Source organism: Cyrtonyx montezumae, unplaced genomic scaffold (genome assembly GCF_038088225.1).
Source record: "Cyrtonyx montezumae isolate F1298 unplaced genomic scaffold, pur_monq_1.0 scaffold_13, whole genome shotgun sequence".
Lineage (NCBI taxonomy): Eukaryota > Metazoa > Chordata > Aves > Galliformes > Odontophoridae > Cyrtonyx > Cyrtonyx montezumae.
In genome coordinates this window covers 19862899-19882341 of record NW_027071859.1, presented here as the reverse complement: position 1 = coordinate 19882341, position 19443 = coordinate 19862899, and positions in this window count along the sequence as shown.

The following is a 19443-nucleotide window of genomic DNA, read 5'->3' as shown; positions in this document are numbered from 1 at the left end:
ATTAGATTAAATTATTTTTCCACAAAACTAACCACCTGTATTGCCTGTGATAGTAATTTCCTTATCTTTGTGAAGTAATCTCCTTATCTTTCTCTTAGTCCGTGATCATTCTCATCCTATTTTCTCCCTCTATCATGCTGAGTGTAATGAGTGGCTGGGTGAAAGCTTGGCCTTTGTCAGTGTTAACCCATCTCAACTTGATACAGGAGCCATAGGATGTACATCTGTAACTATTTTTCAAATTAATGCAACCATGCTGCATTATGTCATTGATAATTACATGACCATGTCACGGTTTGTGGTGATATATAAGGTGTTCCTGATGTTACAGACGTATACTGATTACCTCATTGTTCTCAAATACTCCACATCAGCTGAAGTGTAATTAGGAATTAGTAGATCATAAAACTTCAGGTGTCTGAGATAGCTGATTATTATGCTAAATCTCTTGTCTATCTCTTGTCTATCTCTAAAGAGTTCTTGCAATTCGGGGGTGTTTGGATGAACTGAATTTGAAGTCTGGTCAGTGTTTTGGTACTTACTGTAGAAAAACAAAACAGATGTTCTTGTCTACCTAGATTTAATACAATATCATTCTAAGAAGATATCTAATATAAGTCAAAGGAATTGTGTCCAGGAATTCAATCTGTTTTTCTTCAGAAATTCAGATTTAGTTAATTTAGCTGATTTCCACTGTTGTGAACTGGGTAGAAATAGTCATTTTTAACCAAGTTCTGTGAAACTAAAGAAAATGATAATATCAGCTACTAGAACCAATTTCTCAAGGAGTGGATAATTTTCTTTTTTTAATTTATAGACTGAACACCTCTTTCTTAAAGAGAAATCTTGAAACAAATAAATTAATACCATTTGTGAATGATAACTTCAGATTATACCCCAGTTTAGAAAAGGTAACGAAAGCCTTCTCTCTAGAAGTAAGGCTGGAGGGGAAAAACATCTAACAGTTCCCAATAATAAATCTCTAACATCTTCAAACTCTTGAAAGAAAATATTAAATTTAGTTCCTTAGCAGTACTCCATCACATGCTGGATGTGGAAATTTCAATTAAACCCAGCAGATTCTTTACCAGATTGTGAATCGCTGTATTTTACAGGTTGTTGTACACCCTTGTTCCTTGGTTTTTTGGCTATTTTATTACTGCTTATCCATTTCTTGGATGAGATAAAATGAACTTGCTGTTTTGGGAGCAGCACCTTACTTCATAAGTAATAATATTTGCTTTCATGAATCTCAGGACCTTGAGACCACTGGGAAAGTCTGGAGAGTTACCCTCAGTGAAGAACGATATGGTTAGGGAAGCTGTAAACAATGTGCATAAGTCCATGAGAATGTACCCATGAGTGCTGAGGAACCTGGCTTATGTTATGGAACCACTCCCAGTTATCTTCAAAATATTGTGCTGATTGAAAAAATGCAATTATCCTCTATATCTTTGAGAAGGGCAAGAAAGATCTAAGAACTACAGACCTAACATCAGACTCTAGACACATACACTTGTCTTGGGAACCATTTCCAGACACTGGAAGAACAAGGTGATTGCAAGTAGTCAGTATGGATTTATGAAGGAAAATAGTGCTTGACCAACTTGGTATTGATATTGCCTTCTGAAATGAGATGACTGGATGGACAGATAAGGATAGATGAGAACTGTGACTGTCTTTATTTTAGTAAGGCTTTAGAAACTGCCTCCCATAACATCCTAGCAGACAAATTGGTCAATATAGGCAAGATAGGAGGACAATGAGGTAGGTTGTAAACTGACTGAACCATTAGGAGCTGAAGATTTTGAGCAGTAATACAAAGTCCACTTGGAGGCACCCATTAATGGAGTGGTACTACAGGGGTCAATGTTGTTTAATATCTTAATTAATGACCTGGCAGATTATACCCTCAACAGGCCTGCAAATAGTACAAAACTGGGACAAGTAGCACACTGAAGAGTTGTTCTTTCATTCAGAGTGAGTTCAAGACCTGAGAAATGGCTGGTGAGAACCTCATGAACTTTAAGAAAGCACAAATTCTTGACCTGGAATGAAAAAGTCTCCACAGATCTCTTCCAACCTCACTCATTCTGTGATTTTAAATATCTTCCTCTTATTTTCTTCATTCTTTTATAATAACTCAATTTTTTCTTCTCTGTGCTTTCCCTCCTCCACGTTCAACACTTTTCTGACTTCTAAGGGTTTGTCTTCCACATTGCTTACATCTTTTATAAGGCTCAGATTTGCCAAAACTCTTTTGTGTGTGAGGTCTTGCTGTCACATGTGTCTTCCAACCAAGCATGAACCAAGCTTGCTGGCAGAACACATCTCCATAATGTGCTGCCCGTATCCAATGACATAGCGTGCCATCAGGCTGTGAATAGCTGATGAAGCCTACTGCAGCATCAGTGCCCCAGTTAACTGTTTGTTCAAGTTACAAAACAGAGCTGACACCTTTGAAAACTTGGCTAGTGCTTCTTTGTCAACACAAATGCATCATCCATAAATTCCTTGCTAATGCTTAATAGGTGTGTTTCATCCATGGCGTAAGTGGCATTCTTGCCTATCAGATGCTCTAAAAATACAGACTGCAACAAAAGATGAGATAATTCCTTATGAATTACAGTGTGTCTATTTTCTTACAAAAAGCCATAAAAATGTTATAGGTGATTGATCAGTGTTACTGTAGTTGCCTAAGATCTAAACTACACAGCTTGAACAAGAAAAATAATTATCTGACTGTTCTAAGCTGTAAAACCCTTTCCTATAGTGTTAGTTCCCAGTGCATTCTAATGTTTTAACATATTTGTTTACCTCTAAACTTTATTTACATCATTTACCACTGTTTCTATTATTCCTTCCTTATTCTGAACTCCACACGTATATTTTCGTATTTGTTACTTACAATTTACATCTGTAAATTTTGAGATTTAAAAGGTAAGAGAGAAACTATTTTACACAGCAAACAAAATGACAACACTGAAATCTTTATTTTTCCTTTTTTCTTACTCTATAACTGTCTGTCAAAATAAATAGTGGAAACTTGTGATTGCTTACTGAATAAAAATAATAATTTTTTGTTTGTTTGTTTTATTTTTTGTTTTATTAATTAAGCTTGGTTTTTTTTTCTATTGGTGTGTACAGTGCTTTAGAAAAATTTGGTGATACCCACTAGTTCTTATATGTTGTCTGTTATATATGGTGCTCAACAGTAAAAACTGTCGACAATAACTTGCAGTTAAGCAAGGTATACATGAACAGGATCTGGGAGAAGATAAACCATATTACCTTTCTGAAGTGGCTCTGCTTTGAAATTCCAGCTTGAAATTTGGGTTTATTTTTTGGGTTTAGTTGAGAGTGCCTGCAGCTGTTGGAGTATCGCCATGCTATGGCACCACTGTTAAACAAGATATTTCCTAGAAGACAATCTTCCTTCTCCATGACGTGATTCTTAAAGTGAATTAAACTGTAGTAGTTAGGCCCTGAACAGCTAACAGTAGTTGCTCTTCAATTATGATTTTTACCTTTTCCATTTATTTAAAAAATGGTAAAAATAATTATCTGATAAACAAAATAATTTATCAGAATGGCCTAAATTCAAAATCAGAATTTGATGTAAGGTCAAGGTCAACGTTTACTTCATACGTCATAATGTTTTAACTCATAATTTTTTTCTCTTACCTTGCAACTTTTGTTTTTTGTTTTTGTTTTTGTTTACATGAAAGGGAAATGACTGAATTTCTTTTGCCATTTAATATTTCCAGTGAATAAAACATTGCTATAAACATTTCAACAGATCACTAGCACAGGCTGCCCAGAGATGTGATGGAGTCTACTTCTCTGGAGACGTTCAAGACCCACAACAGGACTAGAGGAAATGGCCTCAAGTTGAGCTAAGAGTAAAAGAGTGGTGCACTGGAATTGCCAGGTCACAGCAAGTAGGTGAGCACCTGAGTGCCTGGAGCAGGGGAGCCCAGATCCACCCTTCGTCTCTCCCCCTCTCAGTGGTTCTTCTAGAAGCACATATGCATTCAGAGCCTGTTCAGTTTGCCCCTACTCCCCTCATCCAGTGTGCCAGAGTTCAACTCTGAGAAGGCTGAGCTCACCCTTTTGTCTGAACTGTTGCTGGGAGGGGTGAGTTAATGCCTATTCCTTCGATACCTTGTTCTATAGCATCAAATAAAGGCTATGTCATCACCTTTGTTTGCTCTACTAGTAGTCAGGTGCTGCAATGGACTGCCCAGGGAGGTGCTGGGGTCACTATCCCTGGAGATGTTCAGGAAAAGTTTAGATGTTTTATTGAGGGAAATGTTTTAGTGGGAAATACTGTCAGTCCTTGGACAGTTGGACAGTATGATCTTAGAAGTCTTTTCCAACCTTGGTGATTTTATGACATCTGTAATGGAATTTTGTGTTACAAGATTCATGACTTTCTTCAGCCTAATACTCTACAGGAATTTTTGTAGCTTTTCTACCAAGAATAAGATGGTACTCAGCATAGACTGTCCTTTAAGAACATATCCCAAACTTGGTTGTTTTTTTGTTTGTTTGTTTTTTGTTTTTCCCAGAGGTATTCTTTTCAAGGGTAGAATATAAGAGGCACTACATCCTTCCAAGTACTGCCAGTTTTACGCCAAATATGTGCAAAAGTTATCAGAGCAATTTCACACCAGATGTTTGAATGTCATTTTCTTAATTGTCGTCATTCTTTTTAGAATTCTGTAGAATGGAATGATGTGCATTTTTCTTTCAGTCTTGTTCATAAAATCAGTTGAAAGAACAGTGCTTTGCTAAATGAATGAGCAGTGAAGTGTACATAGAAAATTTGTTGCTTCTAGTTGGCCACAGAGAAGAATAAGGACTTCTAAAGCTACTAATGCCTAAGGAATGCATAAAATGGCAAAGTGCAAAAGAATTGCAGTGCGAGTACGTTGAGAGGAAGACATGAAAAGATTCTGCAGGGCTTTAATATGATCTAGAAGGAATTTGATATTTGAATGGGGCAATTATGTGGCAAATTAAGCATAAAATCTTCCAGTGTCTTGGATTTAATGAGATACACAAACGTGAACGACAATCACGTAAGGAACTATTTTAATTAATAGTGGTTTTCTACATCTATTATTTAGCTTTTAATTTAACTTACTATTGATCTGCTATGTTTCTTCCTTGTAGCTTCCAGTCATTTCTTGTTACCTTGTATTTTGTCTGAAGTCTGTGCCGCAGTAATGCTGTGATAGCATGATTCATGTAATACTACACCAATGGCAAATTCAGTGTAGAGTGACAGATTCAAATATGTTGTTAAATGTAAAGATTGCACAAAAACAAAACACTGGAATACCAGGCAATATCAAATAATCTGAGTTTACCTTTTCTATTTTGAAAACAGGAAAAAAAGTTTGTAGAAGACTCATTGTATGAAAAAGCATGATTCTATTAAATGGAATGCTCCCTCAAGTTTTAAATAAGAATATAAGACAGTCTATATATTTACAGCAGTGTAATTGGTATACTGAACTTTTGAGCTAAACATTAAAGCAGGTTCATATCTCACAGAATTGCATCATATAATCATTTGAGTTGAGAGGGACCCTTAAAGACCATCTAGTCCAGCTCCACTGCAATGAAAGGCTGAGGCAGGACTCTTTTCAGCAGTATGTGGTGATAGGAAAAGAGGAAATGACCACAAACACAAACTGATGCATAGGAAATTTTGCACAAATGTGCATGGGAACTTCTTCACAGTGCAGTGATGGAGCACTGGCACAGGCTGCCCAGGGTGGTGGTGGAGTCTCCTCTGTAGACGTTCAAAACCCATCTGGACGCCTACCTGTGCAACCTCAGCTGCTTTGGAAGGGGCATTGGACTAGATGATCTCTAGAGCTCCCTTCCAACCGCTACAATTCTGGGATTCTGTGGTTCTGTGATTGGCAACTAATTCAGGATGCTCAAAGCCCCATCCAGCCTGGCCTTGAATGCCTCCAAGAACAGGATATCCACCACATCTTTGGGCCACACATCTCTCTCATGATGGTGCTATGAGATATGAACAGCTGCCATTTCTTGAAAACTTCTTCTCATTTGCCTTCATCTTGGAAAACAGATATCTAAAATGAGTAACTCAGAAGCAGAAAATGATGGAGACCATTACATTAGGAAAATTAGTGAGAAGAGAATTCATTGAAGCACAGTAAAGAGACATGTCCCAAAGTGAGGGAGATGAAAAGTAAGAAATTTTTGTATCTTCTTGACAGTTTGGATACTCTGGAAAGAACAGTTTACTTAACCTTGGTAGACTGCCAGGTGCCCATCGTGCCATTCTCTTACTTCCTCTCCTGAATAGCAAAATGCAAACTAGTGGGAAATGGGGACTTAAGATCAATTCATAATGCTTTATCTCTGCTACTCCTTCATATATATAAATTTGAAATTTAACACATTAGTCAGTAAAGAAAACAAAACAAATTCATAGGAAGACATCATACCAAATTAAATGAATCAATGGATACTATGTAAGATCATCTGGTTTTATTTTTTTTGAATTTCATTTTTTTCCATAAACGTAAATTTCACTTTAACTAAGGATCTAGATATCCCTGGTGCATTTCTTATTGTTATTTTGCTAGAGTTCCAAGTAGTAGTTCAGACATCAGACAAAGATTTACTTTCTCTTATCTTTTATTTAATAGTCAAGCATTTCTGTGAAGAGTACCTCTTGTCCTGGTACTGGGAACCACTGAAAGAGCCTGGTTCTGTCCTCCTCCATTATACATAATTATACATTTCTTACTGCTATTCCGGAGATTTTATCTTACAGCATGCTAGAATTGGTTTCATCGTGTAAGATATAACTCTGATATGTTTACTTAGTAGCCTAATGAATTTCATCAGAATCTTCCTGTTTTGTTGTGTTTAAATGAACATAAAATAACTTAGCTCCCACTAAGTGCATTAGCCATTTATCTGTTACCGTACATCAGTTTGAATTGGTCAGCTCTACCTATAATGAATTTATTGGCATATGTCTTAAATGTAGAATTTAGCTACACTAAATTAAAACATTTTGTCTTTCATAAAGAACTGTCTGAACACCTAGCTTGGTTATATAAAAGGCTTAGATATCCAAGTCAAAGCTGATAAGTCTGTGCTCTCTGCGTAAAGAATGGGTAGTCATGTCATCCTGAAATTTTACAACACATAAGATGATTTTCTTGAGATATTTGCATATTATTGGAGGAATTTATATACATATTTTTAATTCTTATGAATCCTAATTCTTCTAATGAGAAGAGCACATAGTGATTAGTTTAGGTTTTAGCACTTAGGGTTTTATTTAAATTACCTAGATATCTAAGTTGCAGAAGTCAATATTATATATTATATAGTAATTCTGAGTTTTAGAAAAGTGTAAAAAGTGTTTAAAATACATTTGATAGTGATTTATTTTCTTTTTTTAAAAAGCACACATTTTTTCCTAAGACTGAATGTCTGATCTGAAATTAAACATTTTGAAAAAATATATGTACATATATCACTGAATCACAGAATCACAGAATTGTAGGGTTGGAAGGGACCTCTAGAGATCATCGAGTCCAACCCCCTGCCAAAGCAGCTCCCTAGCCCAGGTTGCACAGGTAGGTGTCCAGGTGGGTCTTGAACATCTCCAGAGAAGGAGACTCCACCACCTCTCTTTGCAGCTGTGCCACTGCTCCATCACCCTCAATGTGAAAAAGTTGTCATTATGAAGTCATTTTATACTGTGTTCATAGCAATATTTCTATACAAGAGAACTTTATTAAATAATCTTCTTAATCTAGTACCAACAGAAAAACATTATAATTCCCCTGTTTTTTGTTTTTTTTTTTCAGCCAATGGAGATGATGAAACATGTTTATTGGTTGAATGTACTGTCATTCAAAACTCTTGAAAATTCATTCAGTACTCTTGAAATTCTTGATGGGATTAATTTTCTCATACAGGAACTGACAAAGTGGTTGTGTTTTAGCAGCAGTGTCAACCTTATAGCACTATTCTTCGGAGTTGTTATAGTTTGTGACAATCCTCTTAAACTATAATGGGGCCTGGGCAGGAACATATGAAAAAAAAGGTCATTCTCAAAGCTTATGACAGTAACACATTCTTACTTAGCTTTGAGTGAAGTCTTGGAGAACAGCGTGTAAAACTCCCTAATAACACCTAAATTTCATTGAAATTGGGAAACAATAAAATTCATCACTAATATGTCCTTTCATGGCAAGTTATTGATCTTTCAAATTCTAAACCAGCCTAGAAAATGTGGAAATATATTAATTTCCCACAAAAATGCTTCTAGGATTTTATTCTGAGTTATAGTTTAAATTTCACTGGGAAATCTTCATTTGTTATAAATTCAGAGTTACATATAATAGTGACACATATTAGTATTAATATTAAAAAAATCTAAGATTTCATAGGTTCTTACTAACTTCTGTGGCAATAATGAACTATTTTCTAGATTCTTATACACTATTTATGCAGAAACAATTTATCATATGTACACTGATGGACTAGTGATATTCCACCCATGCTCCCAATTGTTAGTGCTTTTTTTGCAGGAGTTCAATGATATTCATAGTTTAGTTTGAACAAAATGTAAAATACTGTAGCAACAAGATATGTTGGGAAAGTTTCCAAATGTGCAACATCCCTGCTATGCATAGATTGTGGACTTCAGAGAAATATCAGATGATGTCTTGCTTCTGCACTTCCAGAACCTGATCTAAGTCTAGACCGCTTTTACATAAAGTTTTATACAAGAGGTCATGAGCCACAGCACATCTTTCAGAACATATCATTGTTTATCTTAATGAATGATTAGAAAAATATACAAAGTGTTCCTGATGAAAAGCAAGAATAAAAAAGCACATGCATTTGACTAGAAATATAGGAATCTATTTATGGAACATACTTTTTAAATGATTATGAGTTTGTTTTAAAAAAGATTATATTAGAGTTGTATTATATACTGGGATATTCCTTTTTCACATGTGCAATAATAAAATATAGATTGACATATGATTATTGTTATTTGCATAAATTAAACTCAGATTAATTGTATTAAATAGGAATAGTATAGAAATAACATTAACTGTATAGTAATGGTACAAATAACAGGATATCAGGGATTTTTATTTAGTGTCCTATACTTTTCCCAGGGAGTAGACAGAAAATACATCTGGTGGCTCATCAGTATCTTCTGTCCACAGAAAATTGCAGGAAAATAAATGCAGAACTTTGACAGATACTTTGTGTAGTTTGAATATACGCTTATTGCTATACTTAATGTTAGGAAATCAATAAAATGTCACGGTCTCTCATCTGGTCCTAAGGGCAAGCAACACAAACACATATATCCTGTAACCATATAAAGAAGCAGTCTGCCTTCATTTTTCTATCCAAAAAAATAGGAAGTCTACATCCGTTACAGTCCATTGAGAACAGTGGCTCACTCATGCCCAGGCATTGCATGGGACAGGCATTAACTCACAAAATCACAGAATGACTTAGTTTGGAGAGGTCTTCTGAAGTTATCTGATGCAAACTCCTGCTCAGAGAAAGCTCAGTGTGGTTGCAGCAAAGCATCTGTGCCTATCCCCGTATCTGTTAGTTATGTAGTTTGTACTCCTATGACAACTGTTTTGGAAGGATTTGACATACACCAGGGAAATTTCAAATGTGTCACTAGAAAGTCTCCATTTCCAGTGAAAGCATTTCAGAGGCAGTGCATATCCTCTCCTCTTTCTCCATTTACTCTATCTAATAAATACTTGAACTGCAGAACTGCACTTTTATTTTATAACAGAGGGCCAGATATGATATCCAGAATTTTATAAACAAATATTTTTGTACTGGAATCATTCTTTGATAAAGTTCAGTTAAAACCTGTAAAAAGAGAACGGAGTAATGCTATCAAGATATTTAGACTCTGAGACACTCCTGAATTTTGTAGCCAGCACAGAGCTTAAAATTGTTATCCTCTGACTTATTGCAGAATGACACTGAGCTGAAATAGCTTAATAACATGTCAGCAATATCAGCTCTTCCCATTATATCTGAGATAGGCATGAATGAGAAATAAACCAGCAATCTCACTCTATTTTACAAAGATAAATAAAATGTCTCATTTATTAAAATTATGCCAAGATAGGGGAGTTACTGTCTGGCCTGAACTTAGGCAACAGACTAAGATTTACTGAATTTTAATTGAGGTCATATCATGGATCTGTGAAAATATCACAACAATTATTTGGAAAATAACGAAGATATAACCTAATTGTCACTTATGGTCCGTTTGAGAATCACTTGGGAGATGTCAAAGACAAAATCCTAGTTTGAGAAGCATGATAACATAATGTCATTTGGAGACTAAGTTGCTTAGGAAATTTGAAGCTGAAATGTAAGTCAATTTACTTGGTGCTAAGCTATGCAATTGAAAGAAGTTATTCTGTGGTCACTTCCTTTCTCTACAGGGGGTGTGCTTTGGGTACCTGTGTACTTCACATAATGAACACAGTGTAGGGACAAGTACTTTCCATTTCCACCTTGAACTCCTCTGCAGAACATAGACATTAAATATCTAGCTCAGACTAATCTGTGATTCAATTACTGATAGTAGTCATAGAAATGAATAGAAAATGTGGAAATTACACATTGAAGAATATTCTTTGTTTGCATATTTGAGCAAACAGAAACAATATATGTTCTTGCAATATTGTGTGTAGTTATTCACTACCATAGTCATATCTGAAAAAACTTAGTACCCCTATTTTTATGTGTATCCCAACTAAAAAGATATTCTGAATATTGTATTGGTACTCATACTCAACATCATCTGCTGAAATTAATAATAAGAAAGGAAAACATTACAGAAGTTAGTGCATGGAGGTATCCCTTGCAGTCAGGAATCTTGGGTTCTGGTCCAGACTCCAGGCAGTTTACACTGTCTCCATTTATACTCTTCCATAAAGTTACTCATTTAATTAACTCATTTTACAGTTTAAGTAAAAACTGTAAAAGCAGTCCCAGGAATCGTTCAGTAGCTGTGAGTTGACCTGTTCATTCTACTGATCCATAAAATTGGGATTACCAATATCAAATCCTATTTAATTTCAGGACTGTGAATTTCACCAACCTTATCTACTGTTTAGGAATTTGCCTGGCATGAACTAGCTGTGACACACACAATTAAATTTCCAGAAATTCATGTGATCTTAGAATCCTTTGTCTACTTCCTTGGCAAATTCTGGAAAGTGAAAAATGGAAGCCAAATTTTATTTAAATGCTATTTAAAATGCAGTTCTAAACTGACCAAACTTCTAAGGTGTAGCTCAAACTGGAATTTAAAATTCTAAGTTAAAATACCTATTTCGGTGTGTGTACCTGTCCATAATTATGTTTGTGACTTTGCAGTCCAAAATGAAGCTAGGGATATCAAGGCTAGGTATATAGTCTGAATTGTTGTTCTTAGCCTCCGCATTTGCTTTCTACATGATGCTGCTTTATAAGCTGTATTAAGAGGACTAAATTGGTCTTAAAATTTTTCTTTGACTCAATGAATCTACTATATAATCATAGAAGATTTAAACACAAACAAAACAAAACAAAACAAAAAACACCTTCAACATGAAACACTTGCTTTTGAAATAGCAAAAATTAATTTGAGAAGAAAGAATTTGCATTCAAATTTGTTCCGATTTCATAATAGAAAGATATATACAAGTCCACATAGACAGGAGTCATAATCCTTAGCTGAGGCATATGAACAGTGATGGGAAAAAAAGCAAAAAAATATTTGCTCCTGAATTCATATGACCTGCACTTCCAATTCCATTAGTAACTAGGTATTTATTTGCAGAACTGCTATATTCGTCTTTTTTTCCCAATCAATGATCTAAATACAAGAATCAGCATTGTATATGCAACCACCAGAAAGAAATTTGTAAGTCATAAATTGCAGCATTCAAATCACAACATTTAAGATATCTTATGATCTAGTCCCTAATCTCACTGTGCTTAAATTTCCCATTAGCAAAAAGGTGATAATTTTGTCTCTCTCATAAGGGTAAGTGTAAGGATGTAAAAGATGTTAAAATGCAAAGGTGCTGTGGTTGAGTATCAGACAGAAGCAGGTACAGAAGGTGGAGAAATCCCAAAGGCAAAAGATCTTACACTAATAAGAAAAAAATGGATCACACAGTAGTAAGATTTAATAAACAGTGCAGATTCAGGAAACTAAAGTATATTTCAAAGCTGGAACTCAAGGGAGTAATGGTAATACTTCCACATGTGAGCTTTATAATAGTTTTAGTGCTTGCCTACATTTTTTGTAATGTTGTAACACATGCTTAAAATAATATATTAGGAAAATATTTAGCATATTTTGGACAAAAAAAAAAAAAGTGCAGGCATAGAAAGAACGAAAGGAGGGTGTAGAATTACTTATCCCTTATTCCTTACATTTAAACACAACAGTTGTTTGTAGTTTATTTCCTGTTTTTCTCTTCTGGTAACATGCCAGAGAGTAGATGTTGTTACTCTAAGTTTTAGCACAAGCTAGGAAGTCGTGAATGTAGGATATTTCCTATGACTGGCAATTCAAATGATTGAAATGAAAATATTTGCAATTTCTCTGAAATTAATACTTTTTAGATTTTTTCTCCAAGGTAAGGAAAGATTCAAATTCACAAAGTGGAAACTCATGATTTCCCAAAACAAATTCTCAGTATGTCATGTATTTTGGCATTCTGGTGCCAGATAATTTAGTATCAGGTTTTCCATTGTTCTGGATCATGATACAGAATAACTCTTTTAAGGACAGGGTGAAAAGGAAGATATTGTGGCGGGGGGGTTGGAACTTGATGAACCTTGGGGTCCCTTCCAACTCAAGCCATTCTATGTTATTTATTTCAGTCTGAACAGATGACATCTTACACAGTTGAATAAATCATTTCAATATTATTTGAAAGAAAATAGATATCACAAAATATTTGCCCCTAGTCTTAACAATTTACTTCAAAACCAATAGGAGCAGAAAAACATTAGATTTTCCATCTTTTTGCTTAATAACAATGCCATAAAAGCTCTGTTCCAAATGATGTAACAGTGCAGGTTAGAGGGGATGTTTTTTATTTTTTTATTGCCATACCTTGAAATAACCAATGTCATATCTGAGATACCTTCTTAAAAATCAGTCAACACCTATTGCCTCATGACCATACTGTTACATCTACCACTAAGCAAGACAACCAACTTTAAACTCTCTTTTCTTACTAAGTTGAATTTATATGTACATGGCTCATAAAAATCTCAAATTTTGTGTGCAAATGGATTAATAAGAATTTTGGAAAATGTTACTAATGGCACTACCAGATAACTGCCAAAATAGAATAATCAGTGAAATGGAAAAGCGTGATATAAAGTAAAACCATGCACAGGAGAGCTGACAATGTACTTCAGATCTATGAACCTTAAGCAATGCAATCAAGCAAAAAATTTAACAGATGCCTAAATTTGTGATATAATGAATGGATTAACTTACGTCAGCATTTTAAACGCTCTGAATAGCTCTTAAGGGTGCTGCCTGAAGAAATGTCAGTGTTAAACTACATTTATTACCTCAGTAAGGAGAGAGAGATTCCCTCAGTTACCTTTCAATTTTTGAGCTCAAGAGCTTTCAAGGAAATACAGACATTATATCAATTATATATTTTAAATGGTTTCACCTTGATGAGTTTAAGTAACTTGTCAAGATGTGTATTTTATCTGTTTGACTTATCAGTTCATTACAAAATAGGAAGCCAAACTTCAGTATCCAAGGAGAAGAAGAAACTGATTGTAAGGAAAGCAGAAGCTTAAATTTAGGTTGAATTTTTTTACAGTCATTATATTTATTTGACTAGTGACTGTAAGTAAACTCAGTAATCAGTTATCTTAACATGAGTTTTTGCCAGTATTAACATAAACTACACAAATTATTCTCAATTATTCCACTTATATGCAACTAAATTTTATTTAAAGTTTGTTTTAAAGTTCTGTCAGATCCAGTTGCTCAGTAGTTGTGGGTGGGGGGGACAACAAGAAAATCCGAGGTACAGTTTCTGACAGAACACTCTCTACACTTTTAAAATGGTAAGTTTCTATACTGAACTTCACAAAAGACTGTTTTACAAAAAGGTACTGAATGATTAAAACAATAAGCCAAAATGTGAGTTATTAAATTACAGTTATTAAAATGTAAAGGTCAAAAAACAACTTGAGAGAAGATTGGTACTAGTAAATACGTTAGCCTCATTACCTTGAAGTAAATGAGTAATACTGGAGGAAATAAATTGTTCAAACTCTTAATTGGAAGATTTTTTGTATTTCACAAATAAAATTAATTGTCATAGAGCAAGAAAGGTCAGTAGTCCACTGGAATCACAGAATTGCAGAGTCATAGAATTATGAGTGTTGGAAGGGACCTCAACAGATCATTGAGTCTGAATTGTAAAACACAGTGAACTAAATAAAGATACAAAAATTCATGTAAGTTAATATTTAACTTTGAGAAAGGAACTAGGGGTTTTCTGCATCCGGGCCTTTCACATACATGGAAATAAATTATTTCCTGCTCAGATGGTATGTACTTAGCCAGGACATCAATCTGAGCTGCAGTTCTTGAACAAATATAAATTACATTTCAAATATACAGACAGAGAGCATACATCAGATGTGATAGCATAAGCTGTTTGCAGGGCAAACCAATGGAGACAGTGCTCTAAATGCAACCTTATTTAATCATGTCCAAGTACTTTAAAAAAAAAAATCAAGACATTGTTGGGAAATGCAAGAGATGGTTGTCTGCTGTGATGAAGAAATTCTGTGCTATAGCAAGGCTGTTCTGTGTACTACCCATTATACAAACTGAAAGAACTGAAGAATTATTTAGGGTTTATGGACATGGGTCCCTAGATCTTTCAGAATGCATATATGGAAAATAAGAACTTCATATTAGAACTTCACTTAAACCCCTAAAGGCCAATGACTGAAATGGTATCACTTAACATGGACAGACTGGGAGAAAAGTGTTATAAGTACAACGCAGGTTAAGTGTTATAAGTAATACGTAGATCTGAAATAAACTATGAATTTGTAAAACAGTTAAGAATTTTTTTTTAATTTAAAGATGCAAGTGACTAACTTCAGCATAGTTCACAGCACAGAATAATTCTACAGCAAATTTTTTTCAACTTTCTGTGTGAATAATGATCAGAGGGAATAATGGCATCTTAGAAAGATATAAAAAATGAAGTAATCAATAAAGAAATGCAAATGTAAAACATTCTTTATTTTCATGGTTAAGAATAGGATTATAGATGGGATACAATGCAAGTAATTTAGGTGTAGTGCCCAAGCATTAAATGAAAATTTGGTCTTAATACAGTCAGTACAGGAAGTCTTGCCCCCTGCTCAGTTTTGGCAACAGTAATCAGGCATTGTATCCTTATACAGTGTGGGTAAAGTTAGCACATAGTTACGTTCTTCAGGAAGAGATTTCCTATGTTCACATACTGGATCTAATAATGTGCTATCCTAGAGAATCGAGAAAGCAAAAAGCATTGATAAAATAACTTTGTATAACAGAAAAGTAATCAGTGACAACGAAGGTATTTGAGGGATCATAAGAACATAAGGTTGCAGAGTCTCCTTCTCTGGAGATATTTAAGACCTGCAACCTGGTCTAGGGAGCTGCTGTTGCAGGGGGTTGGACTAGATGATCTCTAGAGGTCCCTTCCAACCCCTACAATTCTGTGATTCTGTGAAGAACAACTTAACAAATGATTTCCTATTATAAGATCATAGATAATTTACATTTTGTTGCTTATCAGTGGGAGTGAAATATATGAAAATGTTTTCTTGGGGAAGTAATGAAATTAGTGATGATAGCTGATGATAGAACTGGATAAGAATAAATTAAGGCAAATGAAAGAAGAGTAGGTTTGAGTAGGCTCCAAAAATTTGGACACATGGAAAATAATAAAATTCAGACTGTTTGCTTACTCTTCTTTTAACTCTTCGCTGGTTTTAATAAGGACTTGGAATAATCCCAAAGAAAAATTAAATTGGAAAATATCCAGAGTAAAACAAAAAGAAGATCTTAAAATTCAACATCAATTAAAGAGTATGGTTACTGAATAAATTTGAAGGACTTAGATAAGAGCAGCTGGAGAACAGTAAAAATTTATGAAAGGGGAAATGAATAATAAATGAGTGATTAACGTAAGGAAATAAGAAAGTGATATTCAGGATTATATCAGTACATAGCATAAGTACTGCATAAGCATTTGATAAAAGGTTTTAATAGAGTCTCTGAAGATGAATAAGAATAGAGAAAAGTTTTTGTTTTTTGTCTCTCAGTGCCCTCTTTTCAATGTTGGCTGTAAATGAGTGCTTAGACAAGAGTAGAAAAACTGCAAACATACTTCAGCTTAATGTTCTATTTTCAGTTTACTAACTATCTGATCCAGATAGGGTTTCTATATATTCAGTAACCTAAATCCATTTATTTTTCACAGGTATTACCAGTTTTCCTCTGTATCCATACATTTTCCACCGTATCCCATGACAAAATATTCCAGTCTTTGGAAGGGCAATCTTAATTTCTTTGTTTTAATCTGGCTTCACTTATTATTTTCTAGTCTCTGCCTTGCAAGAAATACTGTAACCTCAAGCTCTATCCACTCATCTCCATGGCGTTCATACCACTCTTTCATATCCATCCTCCCTTTTCCAGACTGTAAATTAATTTGTTTTATGTTCTGGAGTTAGTTCAAACCTTGTATTGATCAACCCTTGTATTCCTCCAAACATTTGCCAGCTATGCATTATACTTGTAGAGTTTGAAAAGACCTCAACTGTATACTGTATTCTAAGCATAGATTAACATTCATATAAAAAAGTTTTTTTATTTTCTCTTTTCTAGTCATTTTGAATGCTTATTTCTGACCATCTGATCATTAAATTGTCACTGTACAGACCAATCCATAGATCTGTTTCTAAGTAGTATTGATGATTTCAGTCTTTTATTTTAAATGTAATTTTTTCAGATGGATATTTTCATATTCATCTACTCAAATTTTTACCTGTTGTTTAACTTCCCAGTTATGCAGTCTCATAACTCTTCATATCTTCAGTAGACTCTTGTCCTCATTACTTTAAATAATCTAGTATCTTCAGCAAACTCTTGTGCCTCTCTATTCTCTGATGTAAAGCCTCCCTGCTTTACAACATTTATGAATATTTTTGACAACACAGATACAGCACATATCCCTGATGAGTTACTGCTAGCGTAACTCAACTCTTTCAGAATAATTTAGTCCTGTTCTGTTTCTTGTTCTAACCAGTTAACTACTCTCACAAAAACCTTTCTTTTCTTCACTGACATGGTTAATTATTTTGCTGAGAAAATTTGCCAACGGCATTTTTTGAACCCAAGTAGGCTAATTACCTCCAAGATTGCACTGGCCTTGTCTTGCAGAATTGGTCACTTTTGCTCTTGAAATTTTGAACAGGAGCACAAACATATATGCTATTCTTCAAAATGTTAACCTACTTATCACATGTAATATACCTTTTTATGTATGAACTCCGAGTTCTAGAAGGAAAACATGAAGAATGGCAGCAGTTCCTTATCCACTGAAGGTATGAGAATCTGTGAAAAATTAGACAATGTGCAGGCACAGCAACAGACAATACACTGCTAGAGTTATTTTCCTGTCTGTTCTTCCTTTCTTTTTCTTTTCCAATAAACTCAGAAATCATTCTGGGATTGTACTCACTGCTGAAAGTTGTGACAAATGAATTTTCCTTATCACAAAGATTTTAGACCATCTTTGCTTGTCAGTGAAATCCATTCCATTTTACACCCTGAGTCCAATGCAGGTAAAGCCTCTCCTGGCATTCATTGGTTGAGTGTCTCAGGATCACAATCTTCCAATGCTGTTGCTACGTTACACTTCCATACAATGTCTGTTACCAATCCCATTGTCTTTGGGTATATTCTGTACCTTTTACAATGATAAGAGCACAGTATTTTCAATAAATTACCGATTAGTCCTGTCCTGTACTCGACTCTCCCCTACCCTACATTATTACTCTACCTATTGCTCATGCCAATTTTACATAGGTTGGAATGCCCCAGTCTCAACTTTACTCTGTTTGGCAACTTATCCTATGCTATATAGAGAAATACTAGAAATTTCCACTGCAATAACACCATCTTCTTCTCACACTGGGAGGGTGGTAAGACACTGAAATCAGTTGCCCAGAGAGGCTGCGAATGCCACCTCCCTGGAGATGTTCAAGGCCAGGCTGGATGTGGCTGTGAATAACCCAGTCTAGAGGGAGGTGTCCCTGCCTAAAGTAGGGGGAATTGGAACTAGATGATCTTAAATGTCCCTTCCAACCCAACCATTCTATGATTCTGGCTAAGGTATTCTTTATGGTTTTATGAAGTCTGAGACAATAAGAAAATATTACAATATTTTCTAAGTCAAATCTCATTTATTGAAAGGGATACATGGTACAGTTGACAATTCACCAATCTAGCAAATCATTAGGTTATGGTCTCAGATGAAGACGATGCATGAGTGATATGAAAAGTTTGAGTCTGGAGATATCCATTAGCATAAGTAGAAATTTTAAAGAACTTTGGTATAAGCTTCCTGAATAAGGCTATATTTATAAACTCCATCTTAAATAATTCACAGAATGCTGTCTCTGGGAAAGCCGTTGAAATGGACTATGTACGTTTTTTTGTGAATTATTTAACATTATTGGAAAGATTTCTAAGGGATGCTGGACTTTTTCAGAGAAAGGGATTCTTTTTGAATATTGGTACTGTAAATATTTGGCAAATACTGCTCTAAAGGATTGATCGTGTAGTGTGCACTCACCAAAGCACTGAGCAAGGCATAAACAGGAAAGAAAATACAAGAATTTATTCTGAGAGTTTTTGAACAAAGTTACTGTTGCTAGGGAAACCACTTCCTTTATCCACACTTCTTCCAAATGTGTGCATCTCAGAGTTCCAGTACAGATTACAATTCAGTATCTTATGAAACTTGAAGTAAAAATCATTTATGTTTTTGTATGTATCCATGTTGTGGAGTTTGGGATTTCTTTATGTTTTTTAATAATATGTAGAAACTGCAGGAAACTCTCTAATTTTGAAGTTCACAAAGAAACATACACACAGCAGCCACTGTATTTTAATTTTGCAAATTTTTTCTACTTTAACAAATTGCTGTGGATTTTTTTATTACTTCTGTTTGTTGCGTGCCTAGCTTCCACCATGCTACTACACTCAAAAGTTTTAAATAATAAATGCATAACAGCCTACTTTCAGTGTTCACTTACTGG